This window comes from Dromiciops gliroides, chromosome 3, assembly GCF_019393635.1.
Source record: "Dromiciops gliroides isolate mDroGli1 chromosome 3, mDroGli1.pri, whole genome shotgun sequence".
NCBI classification, from domain to species: Eukaryota; Metazoa; Chordata; class Mammalia; order Microbiotheria; family Microbiotheriidae; genus Dromiciops; species Dromiciops gliroides.
Genome location: NC_057863.1, coordinates 570,307,049 through 570,323,772, shown reverse-complemented (window position 1 = coordinate 570,323,772; position 16,724 = coordinate 570,307,049). Strand labels below are relative to the sequence as shown.

At 37.7% G+C, this 16,724-nt stretch overlaps 1 protein-coding gene and 1 non-coding gene across 2 annotated transcripts in view; one reads left to right on the top strand and one right to left on the bottom strand.

Annotated features, from left to right (window-relative positions):
• KPNA3 (karyopherin subunit alpha 3) overlaps positions 1 to 16,724 on the top strand; it is a 102,284-nt gene that overhangs the window by 7,419 nt on the left and 78,141 nt on the right. The gene's annotated exons all lie outside the window — the stretch shown is intronic.
• LOC122752195 lies at positions 15,585 to 15,687 on the bottom strand. Its single transcript, XR_006355986.1, has one exon. It is a non-coding gene; the product is annotated as a U6 spliceosomal RNA (small nuclear RNA).

Genomic DNA, 16,724 nt, shown 5'->3' with positions numbered 1-16,724 from the left:
CAATCATTACAGTATATTTTAGTATGAGTCCTTTAAATCAAAGTTTGAACTCTACATTAAACATGTTTGAAAATCATTTTCTTGACAAAAATGTAAGGATCAAGCAAATCAGTATTAAGTCACAGAATTTCGTTTTTGAATGCTTTACAACCCTATTTGGGTTGAAAAAAATATTTGATACTGTTTATTTGTTGCTAATAAATATTAGCATGTTTGTAAATAATCTGTGTGTGCAAAGCCTCTTTCCAAATGAGCAGAAGCTATTTTTCTGTTGGGGTTGCCTGAACTGTAACTTTGTGATACTCACCTAACCCCTCTGTTTTCATTTCCACACTTGTAATAATAGTAGTACTTTGTTTCTACCTTCAGAAGGATCTTCTCATAATGTTACTTAGATCCCTATAGTGGCTCTGAGTCACTCTCTAAATAAAAATAAAACAATTCGGGATTTTAAGAGTTTTCTATCTAATCCAGCCCCCTTTTCTCCACTCTCATCTATTCTTCTCTAGACTTATTATTGTAAGACTCCTAACTTGTTTTTCTGTGTCCAGTTCTCTTCCCACTATACATTCTGGCCTTCACATTGATACTGGAATTATCATATCTTTCCACTGTTCAAAAGCAGAATGTTAAAGTTTAAAGGGACCATCTAATCCAACCCTTTCATATTAAATATAAAGGAACTATAAACCCCAGAGAAAGTGACTTTTCTAATATCTCTTGATAAAGTAGCAAAGCAGGAACTTAAACACAAATCTTCTTACTCAAAAGTTAATTTCTTTTCTCTTTCACTCTACCATATTTCCCAGCCTCAATGATTGTATGTTGCCTAACAAAAAAGTATGAGCCCCCCTGACGCTGGTATAGAAGGTCTTCTGAAGTCTGATCCAAGTTACCTTTCTGGTCTTATTTCTTACTACTGCTTTACTTCATATAGTTTATGTTCCAGGGAAACTGGATTATGGTTTGTCCTCAATTCATCCCATTTCTGTACCATGCTCATATTAATTTCTGAAATGGGCATCCCTCAAATTTCAATATAGTAAACTCCTTCTCTTTAAGTCCAACTCAGTTATCACCTTTTTCTGAAAACCTTTTCTGACTTTCCCCTTTGCATCTAGCTTACCTTGCCTTGCATCTTGGTTATTATCCTTAATTGGTTATTGTTCCATGTCTTTAACAAAATTTAGAATATCAGGTCCTTTAGATTTTAGCGAGATCTGTGTCCTAGAAATCTACCTATGAGCAAGAGATAACAAATAAGGGACTTTGAAGAACTTGAGTAAAAGACATCATTGGTAAAGAATATGATTCAAAAAGACAGTGGTTATTTCTCCAAAGTAACATAACCACTGCACAGTCCACATGCTCCAGTAGTATCCATTGATGTCCTGAGAAATCAAGAAAGGCCCCCAGCACATTGAATGGACTCCCTGTGTGGAACTTTGAGGAGAACATAGACAAGAGTCTCACTGGTATGAATAGATTGTGATCTTCATCGTTGGCTCAGTATCCTCATTGACTAGCACAACATCTTACACAAGTCTCTCTTAATGACCTTATGTTGAATGAATCACATATAATTTAATCTTTACCTGAATTTCCACCAGGGTCCTCTGTTTTAGTTAGATTTACACCAGTATACTCTTAGCTCATCGTTCAGGTTATCCTGTATCCCTGGAATAGCCTACTTATGCTCATGCTTAATCATGTCTTATTTTGTCCTTTGGATCCCCTATGTCCTGCTTCCTCCATAAAGTCTTTCTTGGCTGACTTATACCTTCCTTACTATCTGCCAATTGTTCTTAGAATCTCAGACTTGAAAGTCACCTTAAGCCATCTTGTACAACCTGTACCTGAAAAGAAATCTTTTTACAATCTCTCAAATAAGTAAACATACAGCTACTACTTTTACTTCTCCAGTGACAGGGAATCACTACCTTTTGTTTTTTACATTTTTGAACAGCTTTGATTGTCAGGAATTTGCTTCCTATAAATATTACCCCTTTTTCTAGGTCCACAGCATTGTTTTAAAGTCATGTTTTAAAAAGGTCGTGTTCTTTCAACATTTAATTTCATTTTATGATGTTTTGAGTTTAAAAATTGGTATAATGAAGCCACATTAGGATCATAAGTTTTTAGAGCTATAAGCGATTTCAGTGATCATCTGATCTAACATGGTTTTTTTTTGTTGTTGTTTTTTAAGTGAGGCAATTGGGGTTAAGTGACTTGCCCAGGGTCACACAGCTAGTAAGTGTCTAGTGTCTGAGGCCGGATTTGAACTCAGGTACTCCTGACTCCAGGGCCAGTGCTCTACTGCGCCACCTAGCTGCTGCCCGTAACATGTTTATTTTCAGATAAGAAAATTGAAGTTCTGAGTTCTCTTCTGCCTTCCTGTTTTTTGGTTTGTTTTTGCAGGGCAATTGGGGTTAAGTGACTTGCCCAGGGTCACACAGCTAGTAAGTGTCAAGTGTCTGAGGATATATTTGAACTCAGGTCCTCCTGAATCCAGGGCCAGTGCTCTACCCACTGTGTCACCTAGCTGCCCCTCTTCTGCCTTCTTAATCAAGTTGCATATCTTAGAATAATTGTTGCATTTTCTGATCATGCACTTTAAGAGCCTCTCATTGGACAATCGTTTAATTCAGAGATATCCTTTGCAAACTCCATAGGAAACTCACTTAGATAAGTATAAATTTGTCTGTGAAAATGAATTGATTTCACATGTATTCAGTATATTGACTTATTAAAATATGTATAATCTCTGTCATTTAATTTTTTTATAAGCTCCATCAAGGTAGCATCTATGCCGGGTTTTTTTCCTCTTATTAACTTTATTTTTTTGGTGGCCAGTACTAAAGTTTACACACATGCCTAGTTTTTTGTTTTTGTTTTTTATGAGGATGAAGATCAATAATATAGATTTTTTTTTTAAGTGAGGGAATTGAGGTTAAGTGACTTGCCCAGGGTCACACAGCTAATAAGTGTTAAGTGTCTGAGGCCGGATTTGAACTCAGGTACTCCTGACTCCAGGGCCGGTGCTCCATCCACTGTGCCACCTAGCTGCCCCGATAATATAGATTTGAAAGATGGATTAATTAACCACTAAATTTTGGGGAAGAAAAGTATAGAGTCTAAGGTAGTTATTTTTACCGTCTCATGTAAATAAGAGTAGTAGGCTTAATGTGATGACAGGAAATCCATCAGTATGTTTTGAGAGCTGTGCTGTCATATTCATAGGATCTTGGAAACTTACCTAGTTTAGTCAATATGGTACAGTGGGAAAAGTGCTGGATTTAGAGACAGAAATCTAGGGGTTCCCATCCTGACTCTGCCACATATTACCTCTGTGGCTTTGGGTAAGTCACTTAACTTTTTAGAGCTTCAGATTCCTCCTGTGTAAAATGATCAGATTGGATTAGATGACCTTAAAGGTTCTGTCTGTCTCTAAATGTGTGATCCTCTGATGCTAGACTTTATACCTTATTGGCTCCCACTTGCCACCCAAAAAGCAGAATTTCTTTTGAGGATATTTTAATGAAGTGATATCAACATATTATTTTATAACAATTTTTATTTTTAAATATAAGCTAAAGCCAGAAATAATGAACATGGAATGATTAGTCCATGGATTATCAAACTATGCTTTGAGATTGTAACGATTGGAATGACGCCACCTGCTGGAAACTTACTGTAGAAAAGCTCCTCCATGAAAGGAAGGTCTTTGAGGGCAAGACCAGGAGTCTTTTCTTTGGCGTCAGGAAGTGACGTTTGCTTGTGGGAGGAAGAAGGGGGGAGCCTGGCACTCTGACTTGCTCTTTTTTCCTGAGGACACTGGTGGAGAAGGGAGCGAGAAATGTGCTCTCCCTTTAATAGATGAATGTAGGCCTTTCTCTCTCTCTTTACCAAATTCTTATTCTCCTTAATAAATGCTTAAAAGTCTAACTCGTGCTAAAGCTTATAATTTATTTGTGACCACTCATTAGATTTTAGACAATCTAGCTAGAATTTTAGCCTTAACAAGATGATTTAACATTTTCCCTTGTCTCTAGGCAAAATGTTATATACAGTGTCTCCAGAGAACTGGGGAGGTATGGTAGGAGACAAAATTAGAACCACAGGTGTGGAAATACCCTAAGTTACACATTAATGAAATTATTTTCTATATCATTTGGACTACAAGCTCTAGATGTCAATTTGAATTGAAAAGTGTGAGCTTTTGTTCTATTATTATTCACTATAAGACTAGGGAAAATAACTTTTGATCAAGCAACCATAAAACCATGACTAATTTAGTAAAACCCCAAGACTATAGTCCATACTTGTTTTTAATGATGTATTTTGCTTTTATATCGCTTTAATTTCTAACTATATCCCTTCCTCTCTCTCCTACTCCCCTGTTATGCCCCACAGAGGGGGGAAAGTAGTTCAGCAAAACCAAATAAGAAATACATAATAGGGAGCCACTGGAGTTTATTGAATAAGAGTGACAATGTCAGACATTTAGGATATTGCTGTGGCAGCTGAGGGAAGGGTGGATTGGAGTGGGGATTGACTTGAGGTAGGGAGACAAATTAGAAGACTTGTATTAGTTCAGACAAAAGGTGTTGAAGGACTGAACCTAGTGGCTGTGGAAGATGGAAGAGTAGGATGTGTATGAAAAATACGAAAATAGAAATGGCAAAGATTTGGCTACTTATTTCATGTGTATAGAGAGATTTTAGAGTATCACTAAGGTTGTGAACCTGTATACCTGGAAATATGGTGGTGCCCTGAAGTTCAGAAGACAGCTTTTGCAGGGAGGGGATAGTGGGAAAAGAGGAGGAAAGGAAAATAATGTTTGCTGTTTGGGACTCAAGAGAGGAACTGTAGAGTATAAAGACATCTATCTTCCACACACTAACTTTGTGCTTTGTAAATGTTAAAACGTTATAGAATTGTAAGATGGCATATACAAAAGGCTAACCTTGAAGCCAGGAAGTTCTGGGTTGAGTTCTACCTCTAATACATAGTGGTTGAGTGACCCTGGATTCAACTTCTCAATGCTATAGATATCTTTCAGAAGGAGTTTCTTCAACTGGGAATTGTTTATATATGTGAATTCATGGGTTCAGTTTCTATTTCTATTCATCAGATGTTTATTATGACTGAAGAATGCATAATTTTGAGAAGTTATTTTTTGGAGGAGCACTAGCTAAAAATTAACTATAGTAGTACCATAAAAAGAAAAAACATCTCAGCCATCAAGAACCTTCAAGAAATGAGTTCAGGATAGCTGAGAATTTATTCCTTTAAACCCCCAAATATTGCTTGTTTAAATTATTTGGAGTGAAATGATTTCATCAAGAAAAGGTTAAGTTCTATTTAATAACCCTATTCTTTTTTTAATAATAAAAGTATTTTATTATTTTCTAGTTAACATGTAGAGATAGTTTTCAACATTTGTTTTTATAAGATTTCTAGTTTCAAATTTTTCTCCCTCCCTCCCCCGTCTCCAAAATAGCAAGCAATCTGATATATAATAACCCTATTCTTAATGACTGAGGGCCATCATTTTTTTAAATGTCCTTTTTTGGTTTGAATTTAATCATCAACAAATGTTTCAGTATACCAAGGATAAAAAAGAGTATTGTATCAGAAAGAATGAACTGTTGTGTATAGTTAGTTTTAAAAGTGTATGTTAAATTTAACAAGGTAGGGGCAGGTAGGTGGCACAGTGGATAAAGCACTGGCCTTGGATTCAGGAGGACCTGAGTTCAAATCCAGCCTCGGACACTTGACACTTGCTGGCTGTGTGACTCTGGGCAAGTCACTTGACCCTCATTGCCCTGCAAAAAAAAAAATTAACAAGGTAGTAAACAAAATTGTTCTATCCCCTTCTGAATTTTTTTCTTATGTAATTGGGGGGGGGGGGAGTGAGGCAGTTGGGATTAAGTGACTTGTCCAGGGTCACACAGCTAGTAAGTGTCAAGTATCTGAGGCCGGATTTGAACTCAGGTACCCCTGAATCCAGGGCCAGTGCTCTGTCCACTATGCCACCTAGCTGCCCCTTTATGTAAAATTTTTAAAGTTGTAGTGATGCTCTTTACTTTTAAAAAAATCTCTTACCACTACCCAGTAACTAGCCCCTGTCCTTCTGTCTCACTTCCAATAGAAGCCCTCCCTTGTAACAAATAAATATAGATCAGTAAAACAAATCAACATGTCTGAAAATGAATGTCTCCTTCTACACCTATCAAAAGATGGGAGGCTTGCTTTGTCATCAGTTTTTTTAAGTCATGATTAGTCAACCCTATTGATGAGAGTTCTGAAATCTTTGTTTTCTCTGACAATATTGTGGTTGTCTCAGAAATTTTTCTGGTCATGCTCATTTCATAGTGCTTCAGTTCATGCAAGTCTTCCAGCATTATAATATTCCTTTTTTATGCTTTTACCAGTTTGTTAAGCCATCTCCTGTTTGATGGATATCCACTTTGTTTCCAGTTCTTTGCTATAGCCAAAAGCACTACTATACATATATTTCTACATATGGGGCCTTTCTCTCAGTCTTTGACCTCTCTCAGGTATATGTATGTGTAAGCACTTAAGTGACTTTGAGCTATAGTTTCACAGCTCCTTAAACAGTGCATTAGTATACCTGCCTTCCCACAGTCACTCCAATGATGGCCATTGTTCTCTTTTGTCATCTTTTGTCATTCTGATGGATATGAAGAACATCCATTGTTTTCATTTGCATTCCTCTTAGTAATTTATAACATTTTAGAGATAATAAATCTTTTGGTAATAAGCATTATTGAGTAGTGCCTACTATATGCAAACACATTACTAACTACTTCACAAGTATCATCTCTCTCATTTGATCTTCAAAACCAACCCTGGAAGGTAGGGGCTATTATGAGCCTTATTTTACAGTTGAGGATACTGAGAAAGAGGTTGTGATTTGTTTAGGGTTACAGAGCTAGTAAATGTCTGTGGCTTTATTTGAACTCAGGTCTTCCTGAATTAAGGCCCAATGATTGCTCTATTCATTGTGCTACCTAGATGCCTCCTTTTTTCCCCCATATGGTAATTGTATTTCATTTTTTTATTTTTTTCTGTACTTTTTTTTAAAAACAAATTTTTGTTTGAAGTTTTGAGTTCCAAATTCTGTCTCCACCCCTCCACCCCTGTGGTAAACAACCAGATATAGCTTATAGATGTGCACTAATGTAAAACATTACCATATTAGTCATTTTGTTTAAGAAGACTCTAATAAAAGAAAAAAATGAAAGTAGAAAAATAGCACGCTTCAGTCTGTATTGTCAGTATCAGTTCTTTCTTTGGAGGTGGATAGTATGTTTCATCACTAGCCCTTTGGGATCGTCTTGGATCATCGTATTGGTGAGAATAGTTAAGGCATTCACAGTTTTTCTTTTTTTTGTTTTTTGGTTGGGCATTGAGGGTTAAGTGACTTGCCCAGGGTCACACAGCTATTAAGTGTCAAGTGTCTGAGGCCGGATTTGAACTCAGGTCCTCTGACTCCAGGGATGGTCCTCTATCCACTGCACCACCTAGCTGCCCCGCATTTGCAGTTTTTCAAACAATATTGCCTCCTTGTGCACAAAGTTCTCCTGGTTCTGCTTACTTCACTTTACATCAATTCATAAGTCTTTCCAGGCCTTTCTGAAATCATCCTGCTTGTCATTTCTTATAGCACAATAATAATCTATCACCATCACATACCACAGTTGTTTAGCCATTCCCCAATTGATGTCCTTTGATTTCCAACTCTTAGTCACCACAAAAAGAGCTGCTCTAAATATTTTTGTACAAATAGGTCCTTTTCTCTTGTTTTGGATGTCTTTGGGATATAAACCTAGCAGTGGTATTGCTGGATCAAAGAGTATGCACAGTTCCATAGCTCTTTGGGAATAGTTCCAAATTGCTCTCCAGAATGGTTGGATCTTTTCACAACTCCAATAACAGTGGATTAGAAACAAAAACATTAGTTGGTGGTACAATGCCAAGATGCATTGTTTCCCAGCATTTAATTTCATATAATGATTATATCTGTTTTTAGGACTTTGAAATTTATTAGTGGATCACTCTGAAGCAAAAGAACTATTTGGATACTGGACTTTGGTTATATTTGATAGAAATATGGATTTTGAGTTTCTTAATCCAAGATAGGTGAATCACTATAATGTAAAGTAGTTCTTGATTTCAGGTAGGAGAGCTCAGAATCAGAGTCAATAAACATTTATTAAGTGTCTACTATATGCCAGACACTGTGCTGAGCACTGGGGTACAAAGAAAGGTATAAAATAGTGACTACTTGCAAGAAGCTCACAATCTAATGGGGGAAGACATCACATAAAAAGAAGCTAAAAAGGAAGGGGAGGGAACAAAGAAGGGTCTGTGGGCATTGTTCTTCGAAGATGTGAGTTATAGAGTTGATTTCATCTTGCAGAATGCTGAGTTTTTAAGAGATCATGAAGTCCAGGAGAACACCTATAGGTGGTAAATGATGAGGTGAATGCCCTGGGTGCTCTCCCTAAATGGTGAAGGCTCTAAAAGGAACTCTTCGTTGTCTACTCTCTAGCCTCTAACCAGAGGGAGGGAAGGACCTCAGGTGCAGGGGGTGCTGAGGATATGTGAATTTCAAAGTTGGTTTCATCTTGCAGGGTTATGAATTTCTGGAGATCATGAAGTCCAGGAGAACAGCCGGGTGAGGTGAATGCCCTGGGTATTCTCCTTAAATGGCAGATGCCCACCCCACCCCTTTCCAACTAGAGGGAGGGAGGGGCCCTAAGGGCAGTGGATGCTGAGGTGGTTTGAGTCTGAGTTGATATCATCTTGCCAAAGATGCATTTCTGTACATAATGGAATCTAATAGAGCACTCAGGTGGGAAATGAGATGGGGAAGGGTCGAGAAATAGGTCAAGTTGAATATAGAACTGGAGAATCAGAAGACAAAGCATTAAAGCTGAGAGGTGACAGAAACCAATGGAAGCAGTTAAGCAAGGTGAAGACCTAATTAGAACCTGGCTAACACCAGCAGATTAAAGAATAGGCTCTGTAGTTGATGCAGGGAGCTGATCTGACTGAAGGAAAGATCTGATGCTAACAGCTGAATGAAATAAACAATTTTTTGCTTTCGGAGGAGTTAGCTGGGGAAAGGCAGCCTTACCCATTTAGGAAGGAAAGTCCTCAGAGGTTTGCTTATTGCTCTTTACCGCTTTCTATGGCAGAAGAAGGGGAAGTCCCCCACAGTACCAAGACCAGGACTGAAAAGTTTGAATATCTATCTTATGCTTAAAAGAACTGCTTTTCACTGAAAGAATGAAATGCTGCTTCAATGTTAAGCCAAGGGAGTAGGTCTAGAAAACTGCAGATCCCAGATTTAAGACTAAAAGAACTTAATACGGGTTATCAGAAAAGTGACTTCCTCCAGAGGCCAAGAAGAGGAGGATGCTATAAACTAGAGACCAAAGGGCATAAAGACCTCCAGTCTAGAGTTCTGACTGGCATATGGCCTGCCCTACTTCAGGTCCTCTCTGCTATGTAAATTTGTGCTTACTCTCCCCCATGTACACTATGCATTTGTGGGAGAGTTTGGCTCAAGTTTATGGATAGACTTATGTGTTATGATTATCACTTCTATTAATAAATGTTTAGTTTTTTAAATTTAATGGGAGCACTGGCTGATTTGTTTAAATAGGAAGCATACCATTGGAGGCTCAGGGGCTACAGTAGTGAGTAGTAGATGTTTATCTCCCCCCACACTTTGGTTAGCTGTAGAACCCTGTGTGAGTGACTTCCCACCCCCCTCTTTTTTTTTTTTAAGTTTTGAGATCCATAGACTGTGTTCTTCCTTCCCCTCCCCACTTCCTGAGATGGTAAGCAATCTGATAGATTATTCATGTGCAATCATGTAAAACATTTCCACCTTCGTCATTTGGTACAAGAAGACGAACAAAAAAATGAAAGAAAAAGTGAAAAATAGCTTCTGACTGTATTCAGACAATATAAGTTCTTTCTCTGGAGGTGTATAGCATTTTGCATCATGAGTCCTTTGGTATTGCTGAGAAGAGAGAGCTTACATACAGTATTGTACATAATATACTATTGTATGTATACAATAATACAATATTGCTGTTACTGTGTACAACATTCTTCTGTTTCTATTCACTTCACTTTGCATCAGTTCATGTAAGTCTTCCCAGGTTTTTAAAAAAAGGTCATCCTGCTTGTCATTTCTCATAGTACAATAATATTCAATCACAGTCATATACCACAGCTTGTTCAGCCATTCCCCAATTGATAGGTATCCCCTCAACTCCCAATTCTCACCCACCACAAAAAGAGCTCTTGGAAATATTTTTGTACAAGTAGGTTCTTTCCCCTTTCTCCTTTTAAAAAAATCTCCTTGGGATGTAGATATAGCAGTGGTATTGCTGCATCAAAGGATATTCACAGTTTTGTAGCCCTTTGGGAATAGCTCCCCAATTGATAAATGGTCAAAAAATGTGAACAGTTTTCAGACGAAATCAAAGATATAGTTATGAAAAAAATGTCTTAAATCAGTATTGATTAGAGAAATGCAAATTAAAACAACTCTGAGGTACCAACTCACACTAATCAGATTGTCTAATATGACAGAAACTGAAAATGATAAATGTTAGAGGGCATATAGGAAAACTGGGACAGTAATGCACTCTTGGTGGATTGTGAACTGATCTAACCATTCTGGAGAGGAATTTGGAACTATGCCCAAAGGGCTATACAGCTGGGCATACTCTTTGATCCAACAATACCACTACTAGATCTGTATCTCAAAGAGATTTTTTAAGAAGTAGCAGTTAGGAAGGAACAACCTATTGTCTTCCATTTTATGGGTGACTTTATTTCCTTTACATTCACAGGTATGTTCATTAATTATGTATGTATTTCCAACCTGTTCCCTTATGCTTTTTCCTCTTGGCCTCCCCGTTCCTTTTGACAAAGAAAAATGTGTTAAGGGAGGAGTATGCTCAACACTAGTGATCCATGTCATGCTTGCTGTTCTCTGCTTCTGTTCTTTTGCCTTTCCTCCTCTTACCCAGATCCCAATCAGAGATTCTTACCCATTCTTCTTTTCTTTTTAAACCTCTCTTTATGATTTACATACCAAGCTAAGAATTTATTTTGTTTGAGTAATCTCTCCTTGAATCTACCCTTAACCTTAAATCTTTCTCCCCTTTTCCCCTAGTGTTTTCTTTTCCCCTTCCTTTCTTTTCTTTAAAAAAACATTCTTCTGTTTTATTTAACCTTCTTTATAACCTCTGCCTTATAGCTTTGGGGTCCTCAGGAGGACATATAACCTCTCCTGCTATTAGAATATAAGTACTTCATCCTTGTATCATTCTTCTGCCTGCTTGAATATATTTCACTTTCATGTTCCTCTTGGCCTCTATGGTCATGGTTTCTCCTTTGATTTCCTAATCATCTCTTAGAATTTCTCAGAATTATCTTTCTCCATCTGTGTTGGGGGTAGCAGTGGGAAAGAACTGGGCTGTACTGCTTTACTCCTACTCTGCCGTCATTGCTTTTTTTCCTCCTTATGTAATGTTAAAAGACTCAACAGAAGGCCTTTAGCACATTAGTTGAACCCTCTCTGGAAAATTCGTGGAAGTCTTGAACAAGTCTCTCAGGATTAAAAGAAGGAGATTGGTTGTGATCTGAGTTAATAAGAGCAATACTCATTTCGTTATCAGAAATCTTTTGCAGTATGTACTTACTGCCAGTAGCTTCATTATTAAGTAAGGAAGGCAGCACATATTTTGAATGTCATAATTATATCAAGATATGTATATTAGCACATCAGGTATTGGGGAAAAGGTAAGATATCATACTTAGGTTTTTCTTATTTTTTATCAGTAGAAGGGTCAAATGGACATATTTTCTTTTAAAATCGCCTAGCTTGTCTTAAGTCATTTGTATAGGTTTTTTATTGCTTTTTTATTTAGAATTTTAATACCTTTTGCTTTTCTTTTTTAAAACATGCTATAGGGGGCAGCTAGATGGCACAGTGGTTAAAGCAGTGGCCCTGGATTCAGGAGTACCTGAGTTCAAATCCGGCCTCAGACACTTAACACTTACTAGCTGTGTGACCCTGGGCAAGTCGCTTAACCCCCATTGCCTCACTAAAAAAAAAACCAAAAAAACCCATGCTATATATTTCCTCCTTTATCTTTCCTCAAACTCTCAACAACCACCCCCCAGAAAGTCATCTCTTGTTTTGAAATTCTTAGAACTGTCGAGTATGAGTTGCAAAGAACCTTAGAGGTGTTCTGGTCCGGTCCTTACTCAGAAGCATGAATTTGTTCTGTAATATCCACATGATAAACCAGTATCTTTGTTGGGGGGGTGGGGCGGAATTTGGTGTCCTTAGAAAATAAAGCAATGCTGGGGACTGGATGGCAATGTGGGTGGGCAATTTGAAGGAGATATTTAAAGAGCCAATATCAAGATCAGAGGCTTGATAGGCTAGAATGTGTACAGAAGCTGAAATCAAGGGTAAATAATGGATGACTTTCCAGTCGAAAGGAATAGCCAGAGAAAGGACAACTCAGGTAGTGGAAGACAAAACTCAAAGGTAGTTTAGGGCTGTATTTTAGAAGGCCTTCAAAATGCCAAGAGGAGCCAATGAAGAATTTTATAAGGGAATTGAGGGTAAGAGAAACAAATTGTACTATACTTAAAAACACTAAGTAACTACTAATATTTATTGCTTCTACTTACTACTACTACTACTACTATTGCCAAAACCACCAACATTAATAGACATTTATATAATGAGTTGTAAGGTTTGAAAATCGTGTTTTCATACAGCTACATAGGATTTACACTATAGATATTGTTTTCCACATTTTACATGTAAGAAAACGTAGGTCAAGAGGTTAAATGACATGCCTGTGATCAATCACACAGGAGATGGAAAAGGAATATTTGAATAGAGGTTTCTCCTTGTGACAAATCTACCTCTTTCCTCTATACCACATTGCCTACTAAACTGGCAGTGGTATGTAGAATATATTGGAAAGGGAGACAAATTAGGATATCATTATAATTATCTAGCTATTTTTATCAAATAAGATGACTACAAAGAGGGTGGTGTTCATTTTACCAAAAGCTTCACATTGATATCCCTTTAAATAGGCTCTCAGTACGTTTAAAGTATTTTTTTTTTAAATAAAAGTTTTATTTCTATATTTTTTTCAGGCCTGTTACTATAGTATGGAACTAAGTACACTACTGTGTATGCTATTCATTTAGACTTCTTAATCATCAACATTTCCATTACATATCTTTTGTTAACATGCCTACTTCATAGATATCAACACAAAAAAAAAATTTGGAAGTCTTTTGTACACATTACTTTTGTAATTTGATAGTTTTCTTTTTAAAGTAATTTTGCGTAGTGCTTAGTATGTTAGATTTTTAGTTAATTGCTTCACACAGTTTCACATTAGAGTTCAGAGATAAAATATGTAAAAATATACCTCCCTTTAAGGAAAAAATAAAGCTTATAATCATGTTTAACTGCTATGAGAATTTTAAAATTCAGACCATCATAGACTCAGAGTTAGAAGGGGTCTTAAAGCTCATTTACTCACTATGTGTGATTCCTCTCCATACTATTATATAGAAGCAGTTATCTAGTCAGCTTCAAAAACCTCTAGTTGCAAGCCCATGCCATTTTTGGACAGCTACAATTTTTAGAATGTTCTTCCTACCTTTGAACTAAAATTTTCTTTTCTATAACATCCATTCGTTTTTCCTTGACTGACCCTCTTAGAGCATACACAGAGTAAATCTAAAGCTTCTTCCACGTAAAAATCTTTTTAATATTTGAAGAAGAGCCAAGATGGAAGAGAGTAGCAGGAAGTACAGCTGACAACTCCAGAGAGATCTAGAAAACACATCAGACTGAATGATAATCCGGGTGTGCAAGTAGAAGACAATACAAACAATGAGAAGGGATGAAGAGAGGTGATATTTGAACCTCGCTTTGATCTGATTTGATCCAAGGAAGGAATAATACACACATCTGTGTATAAACACAAAGTTGAATAAAGCAATTGTGAGAAATGGGCAATTGTCTCCTCTCAATGTAGATATAACAGTCAGTCATACTCCCCTGACCTGTTTGTAGGACGAAGGTCTCAGATCCCCTCCTCCCCCTCAGGTTAGCAAGGTCACATGATTCAAGGAGCCCTGGTCTCAATTAGGTCCTCTCCAGAGTTCTGTCCATATAAGGAAGTATAAGGTCCACTCCTGAGTTATGCCCATACAAGGAAGAGGGGTGGGAATACTTCGTTCCGATTAGATAGTTTTTGCGCGTAGATTGTAACCCCACCAGTGATGAAAAGGGGGAAGGTCCATTCGCGTTAGGGACTAGGGTATAAAACAGGGCCTTCGAGCCTCCTTTCTGGGCACCCACTAGCTGCACACTAGGGTGCCTCCTTCTCATGAGAAGAAAATAGCCTTTGTCACCTCCCTGCTGAGTTCCTGAGAATTATTGAGAAGAGGATGGATTTTTCCCTCACAGCAATACATTTTACTTAACAGGAAAAGAGGGAAATGAGAAGGGGAACAGTGCAAGAAGGAGGGACATAGGATAACTTAAGGGAGGAAGTATTTCTAAGCAAAAGATTCTGATTAGGAAAGTTGAATGATGAAGTGGGATTTAAAATAAAAGAAAGGATAAGAACTTTCTCTGAGTGAGGAAAAGAGACGAGGTCCAGGAGTGCAGAAGTAAACTGCACTAAACCTAGAGCACTGATGGTGAAGATACTCCTTTTCTCTCTTTTAAAAAGAGAAGTGTGAAATAAAGAGAAGAAAAAGTTTAAGAGGATAGGATGGGGGGCAGCTAGGTGGCACCGGTCCTGGAGTCAGGAGGACCTGAGTTCAAATTCGGCCTCAGACACTTAACACTTACTAGCTGTGTGACCCTGAGTAAGTCACTTAACCCCAATTGCCTTACTTTAAAAAAAAAAAAAAAAAAGAGGATAGGATGGAGGGAAGTATACAATCTTAACTGGATGTGAATGGGACGAACTCACCCATAAAACAAAGGAGGTTAAACAGACTTGTTTAGAAAGCCCAACCTTTCTACATGCACAAGTGATCTCATTCCATCCCATCTCCTCCTACATTTTACCTCCTCTCTTATCCCTATTCTCACTTATCTTCACTCTCTCCCTGTCTATTGGCTGTTTCCCTGATGCCTACAAACATGCCATGTCTCTCATTATCAAAAAATTCCTCATTTGATCCATCCATTCCCAACTAGCTATCTTACTATATCTCTTGCCTTAACTCCTTGAGAAGACTCTCTACACTAGGTGCTTCCACTACTTCTTTTTTTTAAACTCTACACTGACTTCAAATTGCTCTCCCCGAAGTTACTGATGATCTCTTAATGACAAGATTCCGTGGCTTTTTCTCAGTCTTCATCCTGGGCTCTCTTTTCTGTCTTTACTTTTTCTTATGGTGATTGCATAATTTTCCACGGATTTAATTATCATTTCTATGTTGATGAGTTTCTTTTTTTTCCTTTAAAAAAAATGGAATGCTTCATGAATTTGCATGTCATCCTTGCTCAGAGGCCATGTTAATCTTCAGTGTATCATTCCAATTTTAATGTATGTGCTGCTGAAACACACTATATTGATGAGTTTCAAATTTTATCCAGCTCTAACCTCACTCCTGATCTCTAGTATCACATCTCCAATTGCCTATTAGATATCTCTAACTGGATGTCCACTAGGCATCTTGCACTCTACATGTAAAAAACTGAACTCAAAATCTTTCTCCCTAAACCATCCTTCTTTCCAGTCTTCCCAGTTACTATAAAGATAACCATCATCCTCCCAGTCACCCAGGGTGATGACCTAGGTGTCATCTTCGACATATCACTATCACCCTCTAGTATCTAATCTCTTGCCAACTCTTGTCAATTTGACATTTGTACCATTTCTTGTATATGTCCACTTTTCTCCTCTCATACTGCCAGTACCACTACCCTGGTGCCACTACCTTCATCTCCTCACCCCTGTATATTATTGCAGTAGCCTGCTAGTGGGATCAGCCTGCCTCAAGTCTCTCCCTTCTCCTTTCAGCTACCAAAGTGATTTTCCTAAAGTGCAAGTCGTCCCATCTCACTCACATACACAGTTAACACTGGTGGCTCCTTCTATCACCGCCAGGATCAAATATAAACTTCTCTGTTGGACATTCAGAGCCCTTCAAAATATAGCTCTTGACCCCTCACATACTTTTCCAGTCTTCTTACACTTTATATTCCTCCCTTCTCCACATCCTCTGATCAGTTGACACTGTTCTCCTTTCTGCTCTTTGAAAAAGACATTCTATCTCCTGAATCTAGGCATTTTCACCTGCTCTCCCTTATGCTTGGAATTCTATCCTTCCTCATCTCCACTTCTTGACTTGTCTTCCTTTAAGTTCCTGCTAAAATTCTACCTTATACAAGAAGTTTCCCCCAACCCTTCTTTAATTCTATTGCTTTTCCTCTGATGATTATTTCTTATGTAGTTAGTTTGTACGTAGTTGTTTGCATGTTGTCTCTATCAGATTGTGAGCTCTTTGACAGCATGGAACTGTCTTGTCTTTTTTTATTTTTTTGGCACATAGTAGGCTTTTAATGTGAGCAGTTTGTTTCTGTTGTATGTTAACCCTGT